Genomic DNA, 11,462 nt, shown 5'->3' on the forward strand with positions numbered 1-11,462 from the left:
GAACCAGTTATAAATAAACCAAATAGGTTTAGAAAATAACATTTACCCTCACATGTTCTAGTTATTATTTTAAATGCTGGTCGCCAACCATTAATTTCATCATTAAGTTTGAGAAATGCTAGATGTCATTTGCCCTTTGTTCAACTGGAGTCAACATTTCTAGCTACTTGAGGGGGTCTGAAAACTGTGTTGAGTTTACTATTTTGAGGATAAGGCTTTTAAACAAGCTATCCTTTAGTTTGAAGTATCTGACATATTGGATGGAGTTACAATTCTGTCCTTAAAGCAACAAAGACATATGGGTATGTTTTTACAGGAACCCTTCAGTGGGGAATAGAATCTAGAACCAGGGTAAGGAAGGTACTTAGTCCTACCATCTCTAAGGAAAACAAGATTTACTTTCATGCTTGTTTTCATGTCAGGTTCTGGAAATTGTTATGTGTTGAACTGTCTTCTCATCTTTTAAAAACCAGAGGCAATACAACTGCATTTAAGACAGACTAAAGACACTCCATTTGCCAGATTTACTACAAAACAAAACATATCCAGTTTTGTTTTGACTGTATAATCTGAAGTCAAGAGTACTATGCTTCTCCCTCCACTCCTTTGTGGCTTTAACTTACTTGGAGTTAAGGTGCCTGCAAGGCAACCAGGCCTGTGATGGTAGCCAGAGATAGCTAAGGGTCAGATCAGTGACACCAGTGGTGACCAACTGTACTGGTTCACCTAATAATAGGGGGTGGTTGAGGGTTAGTGGAAGGCAGGATTTTCAGGTTCTTTTATTTATTCATTTATTTTTGCAGGCTCCACGCTCAGTGGGGAGCCCAGTGTGGGGCTCGACCCCATGACCCTGGGACCATGACCTGAGCCAAAATCAAGAGTCGGATGCTCAATCGACTGAGCCATCCAGGCGCCCCAGAATTTTCACTTTTTAAACCAGGAAAGTTCCAGCGAAACTTTGTTACCATAAGACATCTTTTCTTTGTGATTATGGGGTAGTTTGAGAAAGTTTCTTTTTTTGTTGTTTTTTAATAAGCTCTATGCCCAACATGGGGCTTGATCGAACTCAAGAGTCACATTCTCTACCAACTGAGCCAGCCAGGTGACCCTGAGAACGTTTCTTTAAGTGGGAAGATTTTTCCCCCCCAGTAAAACCCAGTAATTGAAAGGAAAACATGAATCAAAAACAGAATTTTTTAAATTTCAGAATTAAGTTGGATCCATTTGTTTAAAAAAAAAAATGAAGTTCCAAAAAGATGGCAATAGAAAGGATCCTTCCCTTTTATAAAACACAGTGCAGGGGCGCCTGGGTGGCGCAGTCGGTTGGGCGTCCGACTTCAGCCAGGTCACGATCTCGCGGTCCGGGAGTTCGAGCCCCGCGTCAGGCTCTGGGCTGATGGCTCAGAGCCTGGAGCCTGTTTCCGATTCTGTGTGTCTCCCTCTCTCTCTGCCCCTCCCCCGTTCATGCTCTGTCTCTCTCTGTCGCAAAAATAAATAAACGTTGAAAAAAAAAATTTAAAAAAAAAAAAAAACACAGTGCAACTGAATGGCAATAAGGGAATGGGATCTTCTTAAAAAAGCGGGAAAACAAAAAATATTAGCTTTGAGTATTCTTTTTTTTTTTTTAACTTTTTATTTATTTATTTATTTTTGAGACCGAGAGAAACAGAGCATGAACGGGGGAGGGTCAGAGAGAGAGGGAGACACAGAATCCAAAACAGGCTCCAGGCTCTGAGCTGTCAGCACACAGCCCAACGTGGGGCTCGAACCCACAAACCATGAGATCATGACCTGAGCTGAAGTCGGACGCTCAACCGACTGAGCCACCCGGGCGCCCCAAGTATTCTTAAAGTACTTGCAGCAAGTCTGTAAAAGTTTCAACCCAAAGTTTGGAAAGAGTACCATAGTTCTTGAGAACCATACGTATCAAGACTCAAGGTTGTAAGTTCAACTTTTAAGACTCCTATTCTGATTTATCAGTGATGCCCCTGCTCTTTCCAACAGATAAAACATTTTGACCCAAAGGGCCCTACATGATGATATTCAAACTTAACATAACTTTGCGTTTCTGCTTACATTCTACTTAGTTGAGTCTATGATACTTAAGAAAAAACTGAATACATATCTAATCAATGGGCAAGCCTGTTTGGTATAGTTGTGTCTGTATCCAAAGTAGGTAGCATCTCCATTAGGAACATGGCCAGAATTGGATGTGGCAGGGTATGCACTTTTTTTTTTAAATTTTTTAACGTTTTATTTATTTTTGAGACGGGGAGAGACAGAACATGAACAGGGGAGGGTCAGAGAGAGGGAGACACAGAATCTGAAACAGGCTCCAGGCTCTGAGCTGTCAGCACAGAGCCCGATGCGGGGCTCAAACTCACAGACCGTGAGATCAAGACCTGAGCCGCGGCCGCTTAACCGACTGAGCCACCCAGGCGCCCCAGGGTATGCACTTTTAAGTACCCGGTATTTTTAGGAGTTTATTGTGGTTGGGTAGCAGAAACTAGTCAAGTTTTCCTTTCATTCTAGGTAGGGCAATGTATAACTTGCAAAGGACACTAACCATTAGTCCTTGTTACAATGCCTTATAAAATCCCAGGAAAAGAGGAAGCTTTTACTCCTCAGGTTTGTTAGCAGAGGATGGATAAGCCTCTGCTTATCCTCTTATGAGACTTCATAGTGTACGCTAAGGAAAACAAAACAATGAAAAAAACCTGAACTGTACAGAGTATTAAAGAAACGTGGATAGATGGACCACAATCTCCTATGGTTCTGAAGATAGTACAGTTTAATTATATGAGGGTGAATACCACTAAAGTCATAGAATGTGGTAGAAAACAGGCAGGACATGCCATAGGTATTCCATGCAGAATGCTGGAATTCTGATTTATCTTGTTAATCCTCTCAACAACGCTATGAGGTGGCTGGTGTGATCCTTATTTTACAAATGAATAAAGTTTAAACAACTCAGGCAGAGTTGTATTAAAACCCCTATTCTTTCAATTCCAATGCTCCAGAGCACATCCACTATACCATCTTTCCCCAGTGTGGAGTAAAGCCTTCTGGTGAAGAGCAAGCATATTTTTTGGAAGTTAACTGCCTCCCAGAAAACCAAGTGCAAAACCTCAGTCCTGACTTGCTAGGTACCTGACTTCTGCGACACTTAGTTCCCTACCTGTTGAAAGGAAGCTGTACCGCCTCATATATGCCATAAGGCTGGTGAAGGGATTGAATTAGAGGATACTCTGTAACGTGTAACGAATTACAGCTTTCCAAGTGTTGTAGCATGTATTAGCTCATTGATACTGTGGTGTAAGAAGGGCTAATTGTTTTTGTATTTCAAATGAACAAATAAAAGTCTAAATGTTTTAAGAACAGTGCTTGTTTTTAGTTAGCTTTTGGTGAAGAGCTTTCTAAACTGACAGGGATGTGAAGTACCCCTAGGCAGTGGTTCTCAAACTTCAGTGTGCCTAAGAATCAGCTGAAGAGTTAGTTTCTTGGGCTCTTTCCACTTAATCAGTTCTGATTTAGTAGGGTGGAGTCCATGAATCTGCAGTTGTTTTTTTAAGCTTATTTATTTAAGCAATCTCAACACCCAGCATGGGGCTCCAACTCACAACCCGGAGATCAAGAGTCCCATAAGCCTCTGAACCAACCAGGCACCTCTGAATATTCATTAAAAAAAAAAAAAAAAAAAAAAAAGTTTACTTTTTTTTTGACAGAGCATGAGCAGAGGAGGGGCAGAGAGAGAAGGAGACACAGAATCCAAAGCAGGCTCCAGGGTCTGAGCTGGCAGCACAGAGCCCAACGTGGGGCTTGAACCCACAAGCTGAGGTCGGATGCTTAATCAACTGAGCCACCCAGATGCCCCTGAATCTGCCTTTCTAATGAGCTCATAAGGGCTCCTGAATGCTGTTATTCTGTGGCCCCTACTTTGCAGGACTCTCATCTGGGAAATGTAACTGTTCACTGCAAAGACCCTGGAGTTACTCACGTCCATGGTGTGGCTCAATCTGGGGGTTGGAAAGGATTCCTTTTGTTGAGAACTTTTTTTTTTAACAAGTACCAACTAAAGTTGGTCTCTAGTGAATTCTACTAAATTGAGAGTAGACCACAAGTTTCAAAAAGTTCTTTTCACCCGTTTGTCTAAAAGGGATTTGTCTGGATTAATTTGTGATAGGGCATGTTTAAATTCCATGTTTGCACGTGCAAATGAACTGTCCCTATATTCTGCCGCTCTTTGTTCATCAAATATACCATGCACCCCCCTGCCCGTCTTTGCACTCACGATCCCTACTTGACCACCTCTTACTTCTTTAGATTTGTTTAAAATTCTCTTCCTGTGGGAAGCATTCTCAAATCTCTGTTTACAGAGTCCTCATTATATGCTCTCATAAAACTATGTTCTCAGAACATGTGCCATTTATATTTGTGTGCCCAACACCTGCAGTTAAAAATAATTTTTAAGTATCTAAAAATATATATTGGTCTCTATGCTGCTAGGTAAACCGGGTAAATCTTTCCACAGTGGTCTCAATCCTGCCTCATACTAGGAAAACTGAGGGAAAGATAAAAAAAAAAAAAAAAAAAAAAAAAAAAAAAAAAAGATGCCGTCTTATCCTTGGAGATTCTGAAATAACTGGTGTGGGGTGAGGTCTCAGGATTTGTATTTTTAAAAACTCTTCAGGTGAATTCAACCTGCAGCAATGCTGAGCACCATTCTTTTATGTTCTAGGAAGCAGTTAAGGCAGGACAGCTATTTGAGCTTTGGCAAAGGCAGTTTCCTAGGACTTCAGGCCAGAGACCTAGATTTATCAAGAGGTAAATAAGTCAGAAGAATCAGAAAGGAAATTACTGGTAGCACAAGTTCAACTGCGGGATGATGATTTGTTTAGAAAATATTGATATTCTTAATTTCATTTAAAAGACTAATATCCTATTATCAAGACTAACTTCTTTGTTAAACTTGGTAAACAGTGTAAGTGATTCTGGATGTACTCACATGGTTGGCACGAATGAACCCTTTCTAGGGAGGATAGGGAAGTCCCTATAAGTTAGAGTGGACGAATGACTAAAACAGCATCAGCATTAGACCAGAAATCTCCCAATCCCAGTCAAGACCTCTTCCCTACTATAGCATACAACTTCTTCCTGTAGGAACTCCTGATATCCGCTTGCTAACATTTCTTTTCCCCAGGCGGTTCCTCTGATGGCTCAGTTTAACTCTTTGATGTGTCCTAATAAATGCTTTTGAGACTTTACATTTACCTCAAGATACTATTTTCGCTGCAGCATCTCACAAATGTTGATATGCAGTACTTCTATTGTCAGTTATATCTGGTTATTTAATAATTTCCATTATTTAACTAGTTAGTTAATCCAGGTGGCATCTTAATGCTGCACTGTATGGCACCTTAGTAAACTGAATATTGCTTGCTAGCTAAGGGCAAGCTAAAACGAATAGCTATAATGGGGAAAGAAAAAAAAGGGGATAGTTCCAATCTTTTTCTTCTTATGCAGAATGACCAAAAGAATGATTGGAATACCCATACACTGAGTCTTTTGGAAACCAGAGTTATATAAAAAAAAAAACCACAATATTTTCTAAAAGTCATAGTGTCCCTGTGAAAGTGGCTTACTCACCTGGCAAGATCTTCAGTAAAAAAAGGAATTTAAAATGGTGGCAGACCTAGATGAAGACATACCCCAGGAGTAATGAGTTCACCCAGTGGCCAGATCTTTGTTTCTAAATACCACTTTCCTAAAGGAAACCAAGTCTCCTTGAAGAAATGGCTGTTTCTAAGCCTAGGTCAGGGAAAATACAAGATATGCCCATAGCATCTTATAGTGTCACAAAGTAAGTGCTCTAAAAACAGAAGTTTGAGGGAATGTCAAAGGGATATAGGAACAAACCTGAAAGAGCTTTCAAGGCCAAAGCTGGTACAACCGGGGCAACAAAATCATGTGCTTTCGGGTTACAACTCAAGTATAAACATACATGAGTCTATAGTAATATATGTACACACACACACACACACACACACACACACACTACTGAATAGAGAAATGAATAGACATATCTTCCTTGCAGGAGGATTTCAAGTAATTTAAGTAGATACTCCCCACTCCAAGAAAGAGTGGAGCTTAATTCCCTCCTCCCTCCTCCCCCCACCCCTGCATTGTGGGCTGGACTTAGTGAATTATCTTCCAAATAGACAAGAATAGGAAAGGGAGAAAAGGAAACTTCACCACCTTAACCATGTAGTCAAGGTTAAACATCACCAATTATGTCATGGATATCATGTACCCTGATATGATGAGAAGGGCACTTCACTTACATGGTATTTTGACCCCAAACCCAAACTAAACTCTTAGTTTAATTGTGAGAAACACACTAGACAAAACCAAACTGAAGGACATTCTGCAAAATACCTCACTAGTACTTCTCAGAACTGTGAAGGTCAGGACAAAAAAGGAAAGATTAAAAAACTGTCAAAGGCTAGAGGCCACTAAGAGTACATGAGGACTAAATGCAATGTGGTATCCTGGATTGCATCATGGGCTAGAGTAAAAGGACATTAAGAAAACTCAAAGTCTGGAGTTTGGGGCACCCTGGGAGAGCATGAAACTCTTAATCTCCGGGTTGTGAATTCAAGCCCCATGTTGGGCATAAAGCTTTCTTTCAAACAAACAAACAAACAAACATTTAGTTAATAGCAATGCTGGTTTCTTGGTTTTGACACGTCGCATAACATGCTAATAATAATTGGGGGAACTGAGTGAGGGGTATATGGAACACTCTGTATAAATTTGAAACTTTTCTGTTAAGTCTAAAATTATTTCAAAATAAAACATTTACTTAAAACAACTGGCATATGATTCTCTGTAGCTTATTTCTTTGATATGTAAATCATTTCATGATTTGGTAATATAAAACAATGTATTTTTTCTTTTTTGTAGTCCCAACATCAATAGATTATCATTTTTCCCTCTGAGGGATATATGTTGAATTTGAAGCTGGTGGCACATGATGTCTCTCTCTCTCGAAACTACTAGCGGATATGGAGACCTATCACTCAACTTCTTTACTCTTAACGATGACTGAAGGTGATCTCCTGTAAAACTAATGAATTAGGATTAACCGGTGGTATAGAGGTTCTGTCTCAAGGCATTTTTATTCCTTACTGAGCAATTTTGTCCTCTTGACAAGCAAACCGCATCAAGCTGTTTAATAGTCACACGGTATTTAAGGCAAATGGGCCTCAATTGAAGAAGACACATAAAACCTCAGATTTCAAGTCAAGTGACATCTTAACTTTTATAGCATATACTGTAGTCACCTTTATTTCACCCAGGAACTTCAATCCCAAGAAACCTACTCAAGCAGGACTAAATGAGAAGGTAAGAAGACCAGACCCTTGGTTGCCAGAGCTAGGATGTCAAGCATCTGAGGTCATATACATCAAGTCCACAAGGTGACAAAAGTTAATTCTCACGACCTTATTCAGAATTAGCTGATGGTTGTAAATATACTGCTGATTATACAAAAATGAGTGACAGCGAACAGAAAGTTAAATCAAAAGGCAGGGAAAAATCTGGGTCTAACTCCTGCACTCAGGTCCCTGACACTGCAAACACCTGCGAGGTTTGGTCATTTGCTAAATGTTGGATTGGAGGGCAAAACAAAAAGCAACGGAATGCAGGATTTCAGTTACACGAAATGTCCAGAATAGGCAAATCCACAGAAACAAAAAGCAGATTAGTGGTTCCCAAAGGCTGAGGGAGAGTAGAAAATGAGGAGAGACTGCTAAAGGTTATGGGATTTCTTTTTGGCGTGATGAAAATGCTCTGAAACTAGATAATGGTGATGGTTGCACAACCGTGGATATAATAAAACCACGAAACGTTACACTCTAAAAGCGTGATTTTATAGTTATGTGAATTATGTCTCAATAAGAAAAAAGCAACACAAAGAAAGCAAAAAAAAAAAAAAAAAAAAAGAATGCAGAATGTTTCTCTCCACAAAATGGAATATAGGAGTTCATGAGTGCCAAGGAACGGTCAGAATTGAAAATATGAATCCCTACACATTTTTTTTTTTTTTAAGAGAACAAAATCTGAGTAATGGAAACACAGAATTAGATCCAAGAGCCTAAGGCTATATATCTTCTACCTTAGAATCCTTTTGATCTGAACGGAGCCATTTGAAACAAAAAGATAAGTCAAAACCCCCAGAATAATGACACTTTGGAGAGTGGCTCTAGAACAGATAAAATTTTTTTGAATTTAATTCAGAACTCATCTAGAATGAATTTTGAAATATGAAAATAAGACAAAACTAATCAAAGGTCTGTCAGGGTAATGAGGGGTAGACATTTCCTAGTAGAATAGGATGTTTATGTAGCATGTGTAAACCTCGAGCTCTCTCTCTTTTAAATGTTTATTTTTGAGAGAGAGAGAGAGAGAGAGACAGAGTGTGAGCAGGAAAGGGACAGAAAGAGGAGACACAGAATCCAAAGCAGGCTCCAGGCTCTGAGCTGTCAGCATAGTGCTTGACGCGGGGCTCACACCCATGAACCGTGAGATCATGACCTGAGCCGAAGTTGGACGCTTAACCTACTGAGCCACCCAGGCACCCCTCTAGTTCTCTTTCTTCATGAAGAATATGAGCTCCATGAGAGCAGAGACGGTTTTATTTACTGTTGAATCCTCTGCACTTAGCACACAGTAGGTGCTCAGTAAATATTTGTTGAATGAGCCAAGTTCATGATGCAGCTGTGAACTGGCTTGTTCATCTACGGGAGAGTCTAAAATGAGTTTTTTTTTAAAACTAACATCATGTTCTTTTGCTGGCAGGCATAAAACACCTGAACTAATGAACTAAACCTAAATTAATGAACCTGTTCTCAGAGTTAAAATGGGTAAAAGGGTTTTTGTGACTTGAAGGAGTGAAAGCAGGTCATTGCTGGCCATGTCACCTCTTAAACCAAAAACCATGAAATGCTGCTTTCCAATAAGACCAGGAAGAGGGTCAGAATCATGATGATACTTGGCAGTTCAGTTGATGTTAGCAGGGATCAATTAATCCCACTTTGTTCATATTTTACCATCAGCTAATAACCCTTCTACCCCTATGTAAAATTCTGTGTGTAAAGCAGTAAGATACCCAAAGGTCATTCTGTAGCCTCTTCAGTCTTCATCACACTTCATGTTATAGGTGAGATTTCAAACATCAGTTGTTATTATACAAAACATTTTCAACGCTTGAATTTTTTTTCAAAAATAGTATTATCTTTCCTCCATTCCTGAAACTTGTCCACATCTAAAATACCGATGATAAAAAATTAAAAAATACGAATAGATTTAAAAAGGGAGGAAGCCCCCGGGGGCTGAGTCAGTTGAGCGTCTGACTCAATTTGAGCTCAGGTCAGGATCTCAGGGTCATGGGATCGAGCCCCACATAGGGCTCCACACTCAGCATGCTTGAGATTCATTCTTTCTCTCTCTCTCTCTCTCTCTCTCCCCCACTTGCACAAATACTCTCTCTAAAATAATTAAAAAAAATAAATAAATAAAATATTGATGAGTAGGCCCTCACTATGACCTGAAGGCCAGAGCCCTGAAAATATCAGTCACTGATTTCCAAGAGGCGGCCACCACCCTGCATCCCCTTGTGAGTGCTGCCAACACCTAAAAACGTACATCTCTCAGGAGACTCCCGGATCAGAATCCTCTGCATTTTCATTCTGGCAGCTGTTAAAATTCAGTGTATCATAGAATCAGGTTACTTCTTCCAGCTGAGAGATCCCAGGCAGAACCCACAGCCAGACTCTGAAACAACTTTTCAGGCCCCATTTTTTTAATGACAGATGCTGTCACATGTTTGTCACAAGATTTCCAGGACTTAGTTTTTCTAGAATAGCTTTCCACCACTATGGGACGGGGTCTGTGGGGTCATGTAGCAGGATCCTGTATTGTGTTCAACTACACTCTGAAGAAAAACATTTTATTGCTATGGAAAATTTTGTTTTTGTGCTTCTCAAGTCTTGCCAAGTCTCTTAATGTGGATATTTCTTCGGAGATGGAAGCCAGAAGAACTCTTTGGTTATTCAGATACAAAATACAAAGACTGTTTATTTGGGAGCAGCCCTGGCTTTCTTCATAAATACATTTTGTAGGGTGATGGCCTACAAATAATTGAAATGGAAAACCATCTGTACAGACTGTAACTTCATACAAGAAGAAAAAGCAAACAAAAAAACACAGTGCTCCAGTATCTGTAGGAGAAACAGTTGGTTTTATACTCACCAGAATGGCTTGAGTGAAGCTGAAGTTGGGAATAATGTGATTTTCACACATGGTACTGGTTTGGTGTGAAATCCCATGCCCACTTTAAAAAAGCGTAATTTAGCTTTGGTTTCTTTCATTCTTTAGAAGACATCTTTGGGTTTCTTAAGCATCAGAGGTAATTGATGATTTAAAATTAGTGGTAGTTTCGAAGTGAATTAAGTTTCCCTGCTCCTAATACGCACAGCGGTGGAACACTTACTTCGACTCGCTTTGCTCCCACCCTGAATGCATTTCTAGCTGATGTTGCAAAGAAGCTTCCTCTGGACTCCCAGAGGGGCTCTCCCGCCCAAGAACAAGTTCCCTCCTTACCCACAAAGTAGCTTGCCTTTTCCCACTGTAGATACACATACACACACACACGCACGCACGCATGCACACACATATCCACACATACAACCTCAGGAGTGATTTGGATTAGACGACAAATAGCACCTCCCAGAGATGGGCACACATGCAGCAGCTGTCAAAAGGAGAAGTCACTTTACTTTCTTTAAACTTGCAATGTTTGTCTTTATTTTGTCTTTATATTTTGAAAGTGAAAGAAATAGTATTGAGTCAATTTCTTTTTGTTTTTTTGTTTTTTTAAATATTTGTTCTATGTATTTACAAGCCTTAAAGTTGCTCTAAAGATTTCAAAAGTATTAAGAGTACTTTTCCCAGGGTAGCACTTTTTTTTAAATCTTTTAAACAATTCTTGGAGTTCTCTGGTCCACAGCATTTCCTTCTGTTCCAAGGTTATGTATGTTTTGATAACTATGGTGATTTTTTAAAAATTTTCTGAAGCAAGCTGAGAGGCAGGCAGAAAGATTTGATGCCAAAAAAAAAAAAAAAATCTTTCTTACCTTGTTCACCCCAAACCTTCTTAAATCTGGACTAACTACTATGCTTTAAAACAAACGTGAGGTGCATTTGAAGGGGAGGGAAATTTATTTCTCTGCTTTTCTATTATACAAGTTGTTTACAGAAACTGCAAATTAAAAAATTACACTGGCATTTGCAGTCCTTAAAATAAATTAAAAGTTCTCAACTTTTTTTTTTTTTTTTGCTAAACAGATGTGTTTTTTTAAAGTATGAGTCCTTGTTTAAAAAGAAAAGATTAAAACAGAAAA

Source organism: Lynx canadensis, chromosome C1 (genome assembly GCF_007474595.2).
Source record: "Lynx canadensis isolate LIC74 chromosome C1, mLynCan4.pri.v2, whole genome shotgun sequence".
Taxonomy (NCBI): domain Eukaryota; kingdom Metazoa; phylum Chordata; class Mammalia; order Carnivora; family Felidae; genus Lynx; species Lynx canadensis.